Source organism: Schistocerca americana, chromosome X (genome assembly GCF_021461395.2).
Source record: "Schistocerca americana isolate TAMUIC-IGC-003095 chromosome X, iqSchAmer2.1, whole genome shotgun sequence".
NCBI classification, from domain to species: Eukaryota; Metazoa; Arthropoda; class Insecta; order Orthoptera; family Acrididae; genus Schistocerca; species Schistocerca americana.
Window position 1 is genome coordinate 619454799 of NC_060130.1, and position 19144 is coordinate 619473942.

Sequence of the window (19144 nt, forward strand, 5' to 3'; positions counted from 1 at the left end):
CGTTACATCCATAATAAAAATCTATCAAGTTCAAATCCCAACACCATAATCGAACACACGTACGAGATAATCCACATCCTACGAACTTTCGCGCTCACTTATCTTTTTTTCACTCCTAACCTATCAAAATCGCATCAAATAATAAGATGGACTTATACTAACCTAAGTCACGTCCTTTGATTTTGCATGGGGAAAGGGACTGAAGTCTTTATTTCAAGCAGTACGGTCATCACTTGTTCTCCAATACAATCAGTACACATCTTCGAGATCGCAGCAACACCCAGCGCAGTCGCCACGACGTCCGCGCTCCAACTTGAATTAGTTCAAATCGTCGCCACCCGATGGCCCCGCCGGCCAGCGCGCAGGCCGTTGCCGATGGCGGTCACTCGAGGTGGCTGCTCGCGCGCTGGACTGGCGCCGCGCTGGGGCCGGCCCCCGCTAGCCGCTGGACCAGCGATCGCTCCCATCACGTGGCCTTGTTCGACAGAGAACGCCGTGCAACACTTTTGGCGCCAAAGTTTGCTCAACAGTTGAATCCGCCATCACTGTACAAGAGCACGTTTGGTCGCCACAAGACCCCTCGTTAGGTTAATTCACACTCTCTCTCTCTCTCTCTCTCTCTCTCTCTCTCTCTCTCGCGCGCGCGCGCGCGCGCACGCACGACGGACAGTCTTTTGTAAATATGCTAACACCCACATTGCGCATCTAACCTACCAATTACCTAAGTACTTAATTCCATTTCAATTTTAATCATATTAAATAATTCACTTTACAATTTCATATACATATGCAAAGGTGTTCAACTACCTACTTTCAACTACTTTTAGATGACCAGTCCGCCAACTCTTCCTAGGAACCCTCACCGAGATTGAATTCTGTCAGTAAATAAATGTCACTTGCGCTTTCGCTACAAACCTATGAAAATTGCGCGTAAAGAAAGGGCACTTGTACTAACCTCATCCACCTGACCACCACTTCCTCCTAGGATCAGGCGCCAAGTGTGAAATCTGCCGGTAAACAAACTTCACTTGTGTCTTCGCTACCAATGTAAGAAAACTGCTGAAAATGAAGCGTACCACCACCACTTCCTAGGGGGCGAGTGGCAAAAGGACTCAACCCGCATTATGCTGATAGGAGGAGGAAAGAGTGTACATTATTTACTTGGAAGCAATTTATTTAGGGATGGAGTATATGTATCACAGAACACACGCTCTGACATGCCCCCACAGCATACAGACCTGCTAACTACTCCTACATAACTCATGTATAAGGCTCTACACACACGCTTGCTAATTGTAAACCGTCAAAAAAGTCAGTGCACAGCCTACCGACATGTGAAGCACACCTAAATAATTCAAAACATTCACGCTCATAGAACCGAACAACTCTTAATCTCTCTAAATAATAATACATCTAAAATACCCTGCTCACTAATCATCAACTTTTTAAAATCATACACCTGTCTTTACTTAAACAACTAGAGATAGACTGCACCACCACCCTATGTATTCGTCACTCAGTCCACGGTCCAGTTGACCTAGTACACAGAACCATCAACACAGGACACCTCCCCTGACATCAGAATATGTGAATTATCTTTTTGAAACGTTTGTATGTCCATAGGTTTAGATATGTAAGGCTGACCTAAGGCAGGTTCTGAACTCCAGTAGTGCACTACACTTGGCAACAACCACACTCATCAAGATATTCATTCCAATCCAGACCTGGAACTCCTCTACAGATAAATTTGTCCAGTTATTTGTCGACTCACTCACAGTCTGACCAGATTCCGTTTTTGCGCAAAAACCGCTCAGACTGGGCTGTGCTGCTCGGGGAAGTAAGGAAGGACTGCATTCTATTGATTTCTAGCCCTTGTATTTAGTCATGGAGTATATTTTTCACAAAACACCCGCACTTATCTGTCTGTGGTCATGTGACACAGCCCACAAACACGTAAAGAACTAATTTCACCACACAATAGCAAACTGCTCTTAAATAATGCAGTACACAATATCCGCAGACGAGCTCTGTACTCTTTTAACTCTCCAAATAACGCACAGCACAGTGCACAGACATACTCGCAAAGTAGTGCAACAGACGCGCCCGAACACCCTCACCCAATACACTGCGCCCAGCTGCCAAACCAACCAAAGGTCTCTGCTCGGCATCCCCCAAACATCACCTCCACACAGTCGCATTCGCGCCTAACACCGGAGAAATTTATATCACCTATGCGCCTTAGATTACGTTCCATGGCAGGCCGCGCGCCCGTGCGGTCGGCGGGAGGGGGGTTCCCAGAGCCTCCAGCCAAGTTTAGCTTCCGCGCGCTCGTGACAGTCGACCAGAAAGCTCAGTCTCCTCTGACACATTGTTCTTCTCACGTATACCGCCGGCGTCTCAGGTCTGCACCTGCCTTCACGTCTAATGTCGGAATAGCCCATAGGTCGTTGACACACACGATTAACGGCTCCGCAAAAACACTCACTACTCGCCTGCAACCGAGATGATGAGGCAAAACCAATCACTCTGATGTGCGCTGTAGGGGCGTGAAATGTATTTAACCATACAGTATATCTATCACACTACACAAAAAACAAACCCAGATGTGCCCTTGGTCATGTTGCACAGCCCACAGACACGCACCCAACTCATAATTTCATTACACACAATAGCAAACTGCTACTTAATAATTCTTCACACTGATGTGTAGATATGCTCAGTACTCATAAACTACCCAAATAACACATAGTAGAGCCTGCAGATGCGCTCGCAAAATAACTCAGCAGACGTGCGCAGGTACCCCCTACCGCATCCTGTCCACAGGACGTGAAGTCACGCATCTGTCCGATTTCAGACCGCGCACAGCCCATGCTCGCATTCCGCAAGCGTGAGTTGGTGCGGTCAATGCGCTCGTCAGCTGTCAAAGCACACACAGACGTCCGTCCAGGGCCGCGATCCGTCACAACCCCGAGCCGCGACCACCGATCGCGGGTGAAAGTCAACTTTATATCAACATAGCATAATTCCAAATCGCAGCCTCCATATGCTAGACACGTCATAGCAGTACATGTCTTTATCTCCTATGACACAATAGCACACGCAGTGGTTAGACACTGGACTCGCATTCGGGAGGACGACGGTTCAATCTCGCGTCCGGCCATCCTGATTTAGGTTTTTCGTGATTTCCCTAAATCGCTCCAGGCAAATGCCGGGATGGTTCCTTTCAAAGGGCACGGCCGACTTCCTTCCCCGTCCTTCCCTAATCCGATGAGACCGATGACCTCGCTGTCTGGTCTCCTTCCCCGAAACAACCAACCAACAATAGCACACTGCGCATTGCTCCTGACACGACATTACACGGCCCTTTAAACATAACTACACATCCCTGCTCCCGCCTCCTCGCGTGGCCAGCCATCTAAAACATTCTCAATATTATTCTTACTGTACAACATTTCTTTTTTTAAAAAAATAAGATCTAATTTACTCCTCCCACCGCACCTAACCTCACACCCGTCCCACCATCAACATACGCAAACGTCTTCAACCCTATCTTGGCGCTCATATATCACCCCAAAAACTATGTCCATCAATCAATTTACCATTCTTATCCCCTCTTTTCGAATTACAAACGTTGCCTCTATCTAAACACCAAGCAACTGATCTTTCTCGCTCTTACAACAGTAAAATTAATTTTACACACACCCCGAAATATCAAACGCAATTAAAGAGTCAAACTTTTATACAGACCATTAAGCACATACCACAGTCATACCAATATTCGAAGTCTGGTCCATATTTACCACCTCCAACTTGAATTAAATATTATTCCCATTGCCGCAACATTCTGCCAGCGCTCGACTTGGACCTATTTTTCCGCCTTTAACAGTTGTCACTAGCGGTCGAATATCACTACGCATATATTGCATAAATTTCCACATAAATAAATCTACTTGAATTATCTACGTCCTCAAGCTGCACCCTCTCACGATAGCATACAAACTCATCTTCTCTAGTCATTATACAAGTTTTATCAGCGACACGCCTCAGTCACTATCCCCAATAATGAATACCCAACCAGCGTGCGTAACGCCTGTGAAGACATCACTGACGCGGGTTTGTGTACTGTAATCATCATCACATTTCATTGAACAACAAGGAAAGATGCGAATTCGCTTGTCCTCGATTTTCTAATGTCTCACTCCTTCCATCATGCATTACACTTCATTCATTCAACATACACATTCATTCGCGCCACCGTTTAGAGACTCCTGTATCCGAAGACATAGCATCATTCAACAACTATCAATTTCTCTTATCTAATAACTCATCCATCAGGTCTGGTGGCAAGTTCACCACCTTTCTTTCTTTCAGCTATTTTTTTTTTTTCTTTTCTTTACAGTGGTGGCTAAACTGCGGCATCAACTTAACATCACCACTCTTACTCAAATAGACAGTGTTCCCGCTGAAGACATGACCTTCAATATTACAGTTCTTAATCCAATAACCACCAAAACAATTACTAAATGCTCAAACTAATCCCACTGCACCTTACAAAGACAGCGTCCAAGTGCTGCCGGCGGCATGTCAAAGCCACGTATCTATCAATCTAAATAGCCGTCCACTCAGCCCCAGGACCAGCATGCTGAAGTGGGCTCTCTCTGTACCTGCTCACCAGCTATTGTCTAACGACATACAGTGCACAAATGGATTCCTGAATAGCGCAGGTCTCTATCCTCCCCTGCATCTCCAACTCGACATGTAAACAGCGTCTCCCCAGCCAGGCAACCCGACGTCATTCACGCTGCGCTGACAATTTCCACTCACAAATCTTAAACACTCGCATAAATAAAAGCCTACTCACTCCTGCCAAAACTCACTCAATAATAAAAAAAGCATTCTCCCTTCCTAAGCGTAGATGAGTATGCATTTAGAGCGAACAGACAAACATAATTCCAAGCAGAAGCATACATATGATTTAAAAAAAAAAAAAAAACTCAATTTATATTATCCGACATTTATTTACATGTCCTGAAGATACAGTCATATGAGAGTCGTGTCATCCACTCGCTCATTCCTTCAGTACACGCTTTCACAGAACTTGTTCTCCTTATATGCCACCCACCCCGTTATGATAATTTTATACAAGCATTTACGCCCCCACATTGAACCCAGCTCAATAGAACATAATAATTCCATTTTCCACAGATAGTCATATTTGGTGAACAATTAAACTTACTAAATTACGCTTACGTGTAGTCAAATGAAAAAATACTTTCACCGACATACACACCTCCCTCACTGAGGATAGTGCATTTAATATTATATACTTATACACATACCAAAGATAACAATATTCCCACGTACACCTTGTACTTCTAATAAAGACAGAATTAATTTTCCTATACGGTACAAAATGAGCATTTTACATCAGTGCACCCTCAATCAACCCAAGTCGCTCTCATAACAATTCAGCTGATTGGAGAGCGTTTTACCGCTGGCAGAAACGCGTCAGTCTTTCTGATCAGAGCCTACCCCCGTTTTCTACAGATATCTACACACTCGCGTATTAGGAAACCAAAAATATTTTTAATATAATATCATAAAATTCATCTCATACTGCCGGCCGCGGTGTCTAGCGGTTCTAGGCGCTCAGTCCGGAACCACGCGACTGCTACGGTGGCAGGTTCGAATCCTGCCTCGGGCATGGATGTGTGTGATGTCCTTAGGTTAGTTATGTTTAAGTAGTTCTAAGTTCTAGGGGACTGATGACCACAGATGTTAAGTCCCATAGTGCTCAGAGCCATTTGAACCATCTCATACTCGTCGATATCAAGCACAGTCCTAGTACTTTAGCGTGCCATAGAACTATGACTAACTAGAAGTAAATATAAAAAATTTATATATTCAGTACTCAATAACAATCTCTTCTTTGTAAGACCTTCTAAATTTAATTTATAATTTTTCTTTTAATAAAAGAACTAAATCCCTTCTCGTCTATAGAGAACCTACAAAGACAGAGAAAAATTATTTGTTCCCCTTTCAATTAAATACAAATATCGTCCTTCAAAGAGTGATCAAATTTAGATCAGACCTAATAAGGTCCTCCCCCAAACACACCACCCTCTTCTTAAACCTCAACCCAATCACCAAAGCTAACCACCACATATTAAATATTATATTTAACATTTTAAATTATATCGCTCTTAACTGAGCTACACTCACATCCACAACTAATTAACTGTAACCTTTTATCACTCCCACACCGCTCACCTGCACAGCGGTCACACACACACACACACACACAATCATTGTACCAAAATCAGCCTCACGTAACACCATGCATAGAAGTGAATTTTACCAAACCGACCTCACTTGAACGACATTAGGCGATGAACTAATTAACTCTCATTCAAAAACGCCCACAAACTTACCTAAACATTATTTTTATTGAATTCGTATGAACTGTGCACAAGCTTTTTACACGGCATCTATTACTTTATCTTCTTCTAATTACATATTTGATTTCTAATAAAGAGATCAAATTCAGTCGCATAGAAGCTCAACACACACACACACACGCGCACACACACACACACACACACACACACACACATGGGAGGGAGGGAGGGAGGGAGAGGAGAGAGAGAGAGAGAGAGAGAGAGAGAGAGAGAGAGAGAGAGAGACGCACATCTATTTGTATATACACTTTGGACCGCCCACTGTCCTCAAAGATAAATTATTTTCCATTTGATAGCCACCGCAGCATGTGGTGGGCCGCACATCATCAAAGAAGACTAAGTGTAGTAGGAGTTAGATAATGAACAGTCGCCACGTTTAAATGAAGTACGATTTGACTTAATCAGGGCGACTGGAGGGTGGATCATGTAGTTTAATGTTCTGGTCCGGTATAGATAGCGCAGCGTTTACTTTATACGTCCACTTCATTAATAGCATATCGGGTGGAATGAAATTACTCATTTCGTACTTTTAGCTAACTGGGAAGCGAATCCGCCACATACAGAATACACTTCATATAAAGGCGACGACTGGTAGATAAAAATGATAACTTTACACCCAGCCATTCTACAATTATTAAATTAATTTTGTGTGTTAAAACGATAATTTTACAGTAAATATTTAATTACAAATGTGATGAACTCTATGAAACTATGTGCGAGCTAAACGCTTCGATGAATCACGTCTGATATTCGCCACGTATATAGAGGGTAACGCGTTTCACTGAATGTAAATTTACGCTCAATTAACGTATACTACAATTATACCACGCTCTCTCAATTCTATTCATGAATGATTATGATCTAATATTAAATTAATTTAATCGTTAACATATTTAATGACCATATTATGAAAGATAAATGAACAATGACCGTACGGTGCAGACTAACTTATCACTGATGGCCCCGCATACATTAACTTATCTACTTCAATTAAGATTCAAATCATCTCATCTTCTTCAATTAAAATTAAAATAAAATATAAATTTATATTTAAAGCGAATATGTACTCAGCATGGTTTTCATCGATATCCATTGTGAGATCATATTGATTTAGCTCGTCATCCGAAATGTACATCTCTCCTGCAGATAAATAAAAATAACTAAATTACTAAAATTTATTTATATATTGTTAATTACAGATTAATATATTAACTGCATATGAGGTATCGTACTTACCGGCATTAAACTCGACCTTATCAGCAGTCGAAATTGTGTCTCCAGCAGCCCCCGCATCCTCCTCCTCCACCATTACATTAATATTTAGTGGCAGTACGACCGCCCCGTGACTGGAATAAAATAACACCATTAAAAATTAATTTATTTAATATTATTTATATAATTATCAAATAATTAATTTATTAATCTTATGAGAATTATTGGGAAATGGATACGCACAGGTAGTCTCCATGGTCCGAGCACTAGATCACCGACTGAGTCGTGACGGACATTGACAAGCCCTGAGGCGAGCGGGCGGTAGGGATCTCGAGTCCATCCTATTGGAGGAGCTGTCTTTGAACAACCCCCACTACAGTCATTAAGGGCGGAAATCGTAAATTTTCACCCTCCGTTGTTTATAGGTTGAACAAGTTCTGTGAAAGCGTGTGTTGAATGAATGAGCGAGTGAATGACACGACTCATCTACGACTGTATCATTAGGACATGTAAATAAGTGCCGTATAACGTAAATTGGTCATTTTTTGTCTTTTTAATGATATGTATGATTTATGGTTGGAATTATGTTTTTTCTAAATGCATATTCATCTATGCTTAGAAAGGGAGAATGATTTTTTATTATTAAGTGAGTTTTGGCAGGAGTGAATAGGCCTTTATATATGAGCGTATTTAAGATTTGTCACTCGAAATTGTCAGCCCAGCGTTAGTGACGTCGGGATCGCTGGCTGGGGGAGCCAGTGTTTACATGTCGAGCTGGAGATAGAGATCCGCGCTATTCAGGAATCCATTTGTGCAGTGTATGTCTTTAGACAATAGCTGGAGAGCAGGTATAGAGAGAGAGAGAGAGAGAGAGAGAGAGAGAGAGAGAGAGAGCCCACTTCGGCATGCTGGTCCTGAGGCTGAGTGGACGGCTGTTTAGATGGACAGATATGTGGCTTTCACATGCCGCCGACGGGTCTCGGACGCGGGCTTTGTAAGGTGCAATGGGATTAGTTTGAGCATTTAGTACTTGTTTTGGTGGTTATTGGATAAAGAACTGTAATATTGAAGCTCATGTCCTCAGCGGGAACGCTGTGTAATTGAGTAAGGGTGTTTAGGTATTTGAAGATATTTTTCGCGATTGGTAATGTTAAGCTGATTGCGCAATTTAGCTACCGCTGTAAAAAAAAAGGGTTGCTGTCTCCTGCTGAAAGAAAAGGGTGACTTTGACCCCCAGACCTAATGGATGAGTTATTAGATAAGAGCAATTGATAGTTGTTGAATGATGGTACGTGTTCGGATATAGGAGTCTCTAAATGGTGGCGCGGATGAATGTGTATGTTAAATGGATGAAATGTGATGCAGGATGAAAGGCGTGAGGCATTAGAACATCGAGCACGAGCGAATTCGTATATTAGCTTGTTGATCAACGAAATGTCATGATGATTAAAGCACCCCACCCCACGTCGGCGATGTATTCACAGACCTTACACAAGCTGGTCAGGTATTCATTATCGGGGATAGCGACTGAGGCGTGTCGCTGATAAAAGTTGTATAATGACTAGAGAAGATGAGTTTGTATGCTTCCGTGAGAGGGTGCAGCTTGAGGACATAGATAATTGAAGTAGATTTTTTATGTGGAAATTTATGCAATATATGCATAGTGATATTCGACCGCTAGTGTCAGCAGTTAAGAGTGGAAAAATAGCCCCAAATCGATCGCTGGCAGAATATTGGAGCCATGGTAATAATATTTAATTCAAGTTGGAGGTGGTAAACATGGACCAGGCTTTGAATATTGGTGTGAGTGTGGTATGCGCTTGATGGTCTGTATAAAAGTTTGGGGCTTTAATTGCGTTTGGTATTTAGGGATGTGTGTGGAATTAATTTTACTGTTGTGAGTGCGAGAAAGATCAGTTGATTGGTGTTTAGATAGAGGCGACGTTTCTAATTCGAAAAGAGGGGATGAGAATGGTAAATTGATTGATGGACATGGTTTGTGGGGTGATATATGATCGTCAAGACAGGGTTGATGACGTTTGCGTATGTTGATGGTGGGACGGGTGTGAGGTTAGGTGCAGTGGAAGGAGTAAATTAGATTTTTTTTTTAAATGTTGTAAACTAAAAATAATATTGAGAAGGTTTTAGATAGCTGGTCACGCGACGAGGCGAGAGCAGGGATGTATAGTATGTTTAGTTAAAGGGTTGTGTAATGTGGTGTCAGGAGCAATGCGCAGTGTACTATTGTGTCATAGGAGGTAAATACATGTGCTGCTATGACGTGCCTAGCATATGGAATCTGCGATTTGGAATTATGCTATGTTGATATAAAGTTTACTTTCATTTGCGTTAGTTGGCCGCGGCTCGGGGCTGTTACGAATCGCGGTTCTGGACGGACGTCTGTGTGTGCTTTGACAGCTGACGAGCGCGTCGACTGCACCAACTCACGCTTGAGGAAGCCGAGCAGGGTCTGTGCGCGCGGTCTGAGATATGACAGATGCGTGACTTCACGATCCTGTGGACAGGATGCGGTAGGGGGTACCTGCGCACGTCTGCTGCGTTATTTTGCGAGCGGATCTGCAGGCTCTGCTATGCGTTATTTGGATAGTTTACGAGCACTGAGCGTATCTACACATCAGTGTGAAGAATTATTTAGGAAATGGTTCAAATGGCTCTGAGCACTATGGGACTTAACATCTATGGTCATCAGTCCCCTAGAACTTAGAACTACTTAAACCTAACTAACCTAAGGACAGCACACAACACCCAGCCATCACGAGGCAGAGAAAATCCCTGACCCCGCCGGGAATCGAACCCGGGAACCCGGGCGTAATTATTTAGGAGCAGATTGCTATTGTGTGTACTGAAATTACTAGTTGGGTACGTGTCTGTGGGCTGTGCAACATGGCCTGGGTCACATCTGGGTGGGTGTTTTGTGATAGTGTGATAGATATACTGTATGCTTAAATAAGTTGTTTCAAAAAAATAAATAGAGTGCTGTCAATATTTCACGCCCCTGCAGCGCAGATCCGAGTGATTAGTTTTCCCTCACCATCTCGGTTTACGTCACGAAAATAACGGTAGCGTTCTCTGCTGTTGGTACTGGGTACTAGACCTCGTCGTGAACACACTAGGTGGAGCCATCTTAGATTACGGTACTTGCGTCACTGCAGCGTCCTCTAGCAGATTCGACATGAACTAAGACAGTTGGGCTATGGACTCACAAGGGGAGTCCGCCAATTGTGAAATTCAGATTCGATTCATACTGCGCATAATAAAAGCTCATGGCCAGAGGTGTAATGTGGCAAAGCACCAAGATGCACTTCTCAGCCGTTGTCGAGAAAATCGACAGTTAAAAGAAACCGTTGCGGTGAAATACTCTCGACGATTAAGAAATCTCTACAGCGTCGTGGCGCAGCGGTAAGCGCTCGGGTTCGTAATCCGATGATGAAATTAAGTACTCAGGCAATTGATAGCTTACATGCGCGATGCGGGTGTTAGCATATTTACAGAAGACTATGTCCGGCGCGTGTATGGAGGCGGTGATCGAGGGTGTGTGACGTAAGTGGTCGGACCCCCGCGAGGCGGCGGCGCGGCGCGTGTCTGGTTTTAACGCGCGCGAGATACAGTATACTATCTTGAGTCAGTTAACATAGCGAGAGCGTTTTTTGTCGAGCACTCCACGTGATTGACCGGCGGTTGTGTGACGCCAGGGCGGATTCCACTCTCCAGGAAAACAACTTTTGCACCAAACGTGTTCTTTGTCCACCACGAAACCACGTGGTTGATCGCTGTGACGTCAGAATCGGTAGGTTCCAGCGTGTCTGACGATAACAGGTTTACGCCGCTAGACCGGCACAGTCCTAGCGGGCGCTGGAGGCGCGGACCGCTACCGACGGCTGTGAGGTGGGGTGAGGTGCCCGCTCGCTCGCGAACTGGCGGTGGCGCCGGCGGTAGCTTCCTCTCCTGGCAACGATTTGAACTAAGCCAGTTGGAGTCCTGACCTAATGGTGAACACACCTGCATGGAATTGTTTAACTAAAGTCTTATGAGCAAGTCCTTTTCCCACGAATCCTTAGGAGGTGGGGGCAGTCTGGTACCGAGGTTCGTAAAGTGTCTTTTCTTTCGCGCCATTTTGTTAGCTTAGTAGACATATGGGAACTGAATTTTGTTTACGGCAAATAATTAAGATTGTGCCAGTTCGTAGGAAGTGGTGGCGGTCGGGTGACTTAGGTTAGTGGAGGTAGGCCAAGTGAGCTATTTTCGTGCGATTTTCTTTGCTTAGTAGAGATAAGAGCGGTATGGTGCATTCTTATGTCGGAATTTGAACTTGTCGCCATTTTCTAGGGGGTTGGGGGTTAGGTTAGTGGACATAGCACAACTGCTCTATTTTACCGCCTTTTTCGTGGTGTGACGCATTATTGTGCTGGAATTTGAATTCCTGCAAAATAACTGATTGTGAATTAGGCTAGTACAAGAGCAGTTTATTATTTGACGCGATTTTGATGGGTAAGCAGTGAAAAAATATAAGTGACAGTCAAAGTTCGTAGGTTATGGACTATTTGGTAAGAGTGATCAATTACGGTGTTGGAATTTGAACTTGTGACAGTTTTTTGTTATGGATGTAAGGCAAATGGCTTTCTTCCCGCCGAAATCGGACATCTTCAATAAATGATAATAATAAATAGAAATACAGTTTTCGAGACATTATCGTGTTGGAATTTGAATAATTGGGGGGGGGGGGGCAATTTTCTGGTGGAAGTAGGCCAGTGATAATCAATAATAACGAATAATAATAAAGACAGGTATGGTTTTGCAGGCGTTATGCTGTTGGAATTTGAATTTGGGGTGAACTTTTTCTGGAGGTTTACGTTAGTGGACATAGCACAATCCTATTTTCCCCGTGCTCTATCCCCAACATTCATCTCAATGATCGAACGCATGGAGATGGTTTGACAATGACAGCTCAACAAAGAGTGAATGTGCAGGAGCATCTAAGGTCATACGGTAGCTGAGTGGATGTGGCCCAATTCCAGCCAAAATCCGCCATCTTGGTGGCTGAGATATGAACTAAGCCAGTTGAACTGCATACACACGTGCATGATATAAATAATAATAAATGATAATGAATAATAAGAGAAGTACAGGTTTGCAGGCAGTATCGTGTTGGAATTTGAATTTCGAGCGAATTTCTTCTGGAGGGTTAGATTAGTGAACTGCCCAATTGGCCATCTTGACTGACGCCATGCGCTGTTGCCAAGTCTACACACCGCCATCTTGGATGACGTCGTCGCCACCATCTTGAATAAATTTGGCAACAATGCAGAGTGTCCCCATACATAAGTTGCCCCACTACTGATGTCAACCGAATGGAGTGTAATCGTTCAAATTGTTAGCCTCTGTGTAAGTCAACTGGTCCAGAATCTTGTACCCCATGATTTTCTGCTCCTTTTGGAGTATTGGGCAGTCTGGTGAGCAGGGGGATTGGTGCTCTCCACAGTTGATGCGAGTGGGAGGTGGCGCACATGGAGTATCTGGGTTCAATGGACATCCGCAGTCTCGACATGTTGCACTGGAAGTGCAGTGGGAAGACATGTGGCAGTACTTGAAGTACCGCATAGGGGGAGGGACGTATGGTTTAACGTCACAGCGGTTAACCATCGCCTCGACCTTTTCAGGCAATGAATCACCCTCAAAGGCCAAGATGAAGGCACCAGTAGCAACCCTGTTGTCTTTGGGTACCCTGTAAATGCGCTGGATGAAATGAACACCCCACCATTCTAAATTGGCACGGAGCTCGTGGTCAGACTGCAAGAGGAGATCACGATGGAAAATGATATTCTGGACCATGTTGAGGCTTTTATTGGGGGGGGGACGGAAAAAGAAATATCACCCAGCTTGTCACAGGTGAGAAACGCTCGGGATTGTGCTGGGGATGCTGTCTGAATCAAGACTGCGCTGTTTCGCATCTTTGACAGCACTGTCACTTTTCCAAACTTATCCTCAAGGTGTTCAACGAAAAACTGAAGCTTCGTAGGTACAAAGGAGTCACCATCACTTCTGCTACAGACTAAAAACTGAGGTGAATATGGCTCTCTCCGTTTTGTAGCCCTACGTTCCTCCCATGGTGTAGCGAGGGAGGGAAACTATTTAGGGTCATACCTGTCGGCATTGTATTAGATCTTGTCCTTAGAGACTGCTGGCGCCATACGGTCACCAGCAAGAGATGATTTAGTCTGCTTCATTATGGGTCATCGGCCCTGATGCCACCCACTGCAATCAGGGGCTCTTCCCATGGGCGCCACGCAGCCACAGTAAAGGCCACCTGGCATGATGGCCGTTGCTGGGAGTCCTGATGCCACAGGAGGATAGGCATCTACTCCTTGGCATACATGGGGAGTTTACAGCTCAGGCATCAGCAGTGTGATCCCTGTGTTGTCAGGGGGCTACCACTAAATGGATGCATGACTGCCTCACCACAACGGACTGGCTATAGTCTGTCGGTAAACTGAAGAGCGAGCGAGCGAGTCCCCACTCTGCCAACCCAGCTGCGTCACAGGGCGCTTCTACAGGCTGTTTCACAACGTAGTACCGGCCCTGCCGCAGCGCGCGATTTAAATCTGTGGCGACGCCGTGTACAGATACGTCTCGGCTGCGTTTATTTTTAGACTAATGAATTAAGGCCATAAGGAATGCAAAAAACGATAGCTTCTTTCGAAACACATCAATAAAGTAAATAATATTAACATAAGAATGGAAGTCAGGATTCTACTACAAACATAGAACCGAATGCCTGTTCATGTGAATATATGTTCCTCTGTTGCTATTCGTAAAACGGCCCGCACTTAATGCAATCAATCTGTAGGATTTAAGGCTTGACCTTATTTTGTGTTTCTACTGGAAGGTAGAAGTGTTCTTTGAAACTTAACAATTCTTGCAACATGAAGAGTGTTTAAAAAGTAAGCAGAAATTTATAATTTTGCGTGTTAGTCCGATTTGCACAACTTTTTTGTCACTGTCTTCGTAAACATGTCTCAAAACTATGTGTACAATGTTATGCATATTGGCTATTTACTGTATTGTCAGCTGTCAAAAAGTTACATGTGTTTTGGTAGCATCAACGATTATTTGTTTCATATAAAAATAGATTGCAGAATCTGTATTAAATTTTATTGTAAGAATAGAATAAAATGTATGAAATTTTTTAGAAATGTTGAATATTGCTTTTGGTGAGCCTGTTATGAGTATACCAAGGGCATACAAGTGGTATAAACATTTCAAAGCGGGTCTTAAAGGGCAGCAGTTTTACAAGTGTGGATGAGATTAAGAATGCATAGTTAAGAGACCTATAAACTATCCCGAAGAAACAGTTCCTAAAGTGTTTCGCGAATTGGAAAAAGCACTGGCATAAGTGTATAGTATGTAATAGAGAATATTTTGAATAATATAACATTGCTGTAGACTAACAAATAAAGTTCTTACCAAAAAATAAAAGTTAATATGTAAGCGCACCTCGTGTGTCAAGCTTTCTGCTTAGAAGTCCAGAATCCGGGTACGTGTTTCGAAGGAAATTTCAACAGTGTTTACAATATCTACTGCGCACATGTTTTAAGCAATATGTCTTTAGTGATCGAGATGGAGATTTAGTGTTCCATCAGCATCAAAGGTTTTACGTGATTTTGAAACTCTCTATAACGATGGGTTTCCTCACAAAATTATTATTTTTCCTTCGTGGGGATTCCAGTAAACCATGCGGCTTATTTCCGCGTTCCTTCTTTATTCGTCCTGTTGGGCGAAGCTGACGTTGGCATAAATTGCAGCCGTTTGGTTGGGAATGTCATATTAGCCAACAGTTCTTTTTGGGCAGCCTCTTTGATACACGCTGTAATAACATTAGAGACGATCGAACGCTCGTTACTCCGCAAATACCTCGACTTCTTCGTATTCTGCACATTTTCTTGCAATGCTAGACGATTATCCATCACTTCCGGATATCGAAGTATATCAGTAAGTATACAAAGTTAACTGACACGGGCAACTAAGATCCCACGAACAGAAACGACGTATATCACTGCACGACGATCTGCATCGCTAGACAGGTAACGGCCAACAGATTTTGGGTGCCCCTGTAGGACGGTGGCAGCGTTCTTCCGGGAAAGGCCACCTCCCCCACCAAAAGCGCTGCTCGCTCTTCAGTTTACAGACGGACTATACCGTGCTGAATCTTGGGCACACCGAAATCCAATACTGTCATGGGGGTGAAAGAGAACAGGAGACAACGGAAGAAGATGACACATCCCGGAAAGTGTCCTCGCCCAAACAGTTGAATCGTAGGTGGAGGTGCAAAGCCATGATAAGGGATTCAGTTGATCGAAACTACGGGCACTATGGATAACTCTTGCACCACATAAGGCATCCTTCCCCATATGGCCCTTTCTTCTGTAAGATTTAAAGTGGCAGGTTAAACCATAGAATGGAACCTGAACTCGTAGGGATGAAAAGTGTGGACTCCTTTTAGTCGCCTCTTATGACAGGCAGGAATACCTCGGGCCTATTCTAACCCCCAGACCTACAGGGGTAATCAGAGACAGGGGCATCGTCATGAGTGCCCCACAGAAGTGTGATAGGACTGAAATGGTTGAAATGGCTCTGAGCACTATGGGACTCAACTCCTGAGGTCATTAGTCCCCTAGAACTTAGAACTAGTTAAACCTAACTAACCTAAGGACATCACACACATTCATGCCCGAGGCAGGATTCGAACCTGCGACCGTAGCGGTCTCACGGTTCCACACTGCAGCGCCTAGAACCGCACGACCACTTCGGCCGGCTGTGATAGGACTGCTGGCAGACAGGGTGAGAAGCAATCTGCGGTTGTTTGATGGTGCTGTTCTGTACGGGAAGGTGTCGGAGATGAGTGATTATAGGATGATACATCACGACTTAGACAAAATTTCCTGTTGGTGTGATGAATGGCAGCTAGATCTAAATGTAGAAAAATTAAGTTAATGCGTATAAGTAGGAAAAACAAACCGATAACTTTAGGATACAGAATTAATAGTGTGCTGCTTCACACAGTCACGTCTTTGAAATATCTGAGAGAAACGATGTAAAGCGATAGGAAATGGAGCGAGAATGTGACGATTTTGGTAAGGAACGTGAATAGTTGACTTTGGTTTATTGCGAGAATTTTAGGAAAGTGAGGTTCATCTGTAAAGGAGATCGCATATAGGACACTAGTGCAATCTGTTCATGATTACCGCTCAAATGTTTGGAACCCACACACGGTCGAATTACGGGAAGACATCGAGGCAAGTCAGATACAGGCTGTTACATTTGTTACTGGCATGTCCAACAACACTTAAGTGTTACGGAGATGCTTCGGAAACTCAAATTGGAATCCCTGGAGAGAATGTGACGTTCTTTTCGAGGAACACTGTCAATAAAATTTAGGGACCCGGCTTTGGAAGCTGACTGTAGAACGATCCTACCGCCGCAGACATACATTTCGCATAAGGACCACGAAGATAAGACACGGGAAATTAGGGCTCATATAAGGAGCAGACAGACAGTCCTTTTACCCTCGCTCTATATGCGAGCGGAAAAGGAAAGGAAATTACTAGTAATGGTACAGGATACCCTCCGCCACGCATCGTACGGCGACTTGCGGATTATGTATGTAGATGTAGACTACTTCCGACAATGCTAAATATAAAGCAGTGACGTCTTCAGGAGAGCAGAGAAGTTGAGTGAAGTAACACAGCACCATCTTGTGGGTAGCGATTACATGTGCGACCTTAGAAGCAAAATATTGTGAAGTAGAGTGTTTTGTGACTGCAGTTTCTTAGTAAAGGGACAGAGTGTCTAAAAGTGAGTAATTTAATTACAATTGCTTGAAAGATAAATCCAGTGCAATTCTTTACTCAGAATGCTTACTCTTAATACTATTAATCGGAATCATTTTGATTTGAAGTTACATTTTGTGCCTATTTGTGTAAATATAGAAAAGAAACGAAAGATAGATCAATATTTCGTGATTGTGTCAAATAATAAGGCAATGAATGTAAGGTAGGAAATGAGGTACTTGCGGAAGTAAAGCTGCGAGGACGAGTCGTGAATCGTGCTTGGGTAGCTCGGTTGGTAGAGCACTTGCCCGAGAAATGCAAAAGGTCCGATTTAAAGTCTCGATACTGGTAAAAACGAGTATGGAAAGAATAAAAGTGTCATTGCTCTCGTGTCAAATGCTGTAGAAAATGACGGTGGATGAAAACATTAATCGTACATTCCACCATTCATCAACAGTCTTTGTGCGGATAATGCTTGGATATGTCAAAAGTTTTAAAGCCACTCATGTCAGCTGTTAATGATGTTAAGATCACATGTTCTCACTCATCGTCAATTCCCAAGAGTTTTTTGAAGAGACTGAAGAAAATGACCGTATTACACAGCAGTACGCTGGCTTAGCTATGGAAAAGCTCTCACGCGATGTTTTGAGCTCCTGACAGCAACAGACATTTTCTTGAATGAAAGGAATCGTTTCTGGTTTAATTACAAAACAAAGAGTGGCTATGGAAGTTATTTTATGCAGACTTAACTAAACATATAAACGACCTAAATTTAAAATTACGAGGAGAAAACCAGGTACTGTCCGAACAACTGTATAAAAAAAATGTTTCGCGCATTTTAATCATGCCAAACAAACAGTCAGTAAACAGAGAGTCAATTTCCGGTACATTTTACAATTGAAAACTTTCTAAAAAAATAAGTACTCATATTTATAAAATAGTACTGTAATTTTTTTGTAAGGTACAGTAAGCCTACATCCTACGTCAGAGGAAAGTTGTTGGAAGGTATTTCTTTACGCCTGTACTTCCAAATTTGTCGAAGAAGAGAAATAGCATTATCGTTAATTAAACTTGCAGCTTGCATAGCTACTGCGTTATGGGCATCTTTAAATGAATTCGTGTTCGTTAATGACGGAAAATTAGAATTGGAACTCATAAGGAGCTACTGCATGCGAACGTGTTTGCACGCGCCGACGAAGAAAAGATCTTGCAACATCCTTTAAGAGAATTTGCGATATCGACGCTGAAGCCCGAGCACTGGTACGGATGACAACAATTGCGGCGCGAGGCCCACTGCGATCAGTGCAGCTCACTGAATACAACATTGCCGGAGCTTCTTTACAGAGCGGTAGTTAACAGGAGAAAGCGTGACTTAGTTCTCATTTATAGTGGCCAAAGAGATCTATCCAGGCCAGAAGGTGGTTTTTGAAATGGTTATTTAAGACTGAAAAAATAACACTAATCAGACATTTTATGTGAAACATCGATGGTTAAATGAGTCAATTTCTTACATCTTCTACTTATTGTGCAAATCACTCATTATAGGAGGTGCTCGATAAACAAGGTTTGACTGTATTAAAAATAAATTAATGCGGGCCGGATACCAGACTGATGGTGTTCGCAGGCCGT

At 43.2% G+C, this 19144-nt stretch overlaps 1 long non-coding RNA gene across 3 annotated transcripts in view; it reads right to left on the minus strand.

Annotated features, from left to right (window-relative positions):
• LOC124556744 overlaps positions 1-19144 on the minus strand; it is a 215686-nt gene that overhangs the window by 103850 nt on the left and 92692 nt on the right. Inside the window, exon 2 of one of the 3 annotated variants that reach the window (XR_006968676.1) lies at positions 7711-7804. This is a non-coding gene — a long non-coding RNA (uncharacterized LOC124556744). Of the gene's footprint in view, positions 1-7690; positions 7805-19144 lie in introns of all 3 variants that reach the window. The other 2 variants (XR_006968675.1, XR_006968674.1) reach the window with 2 other exon arrangements.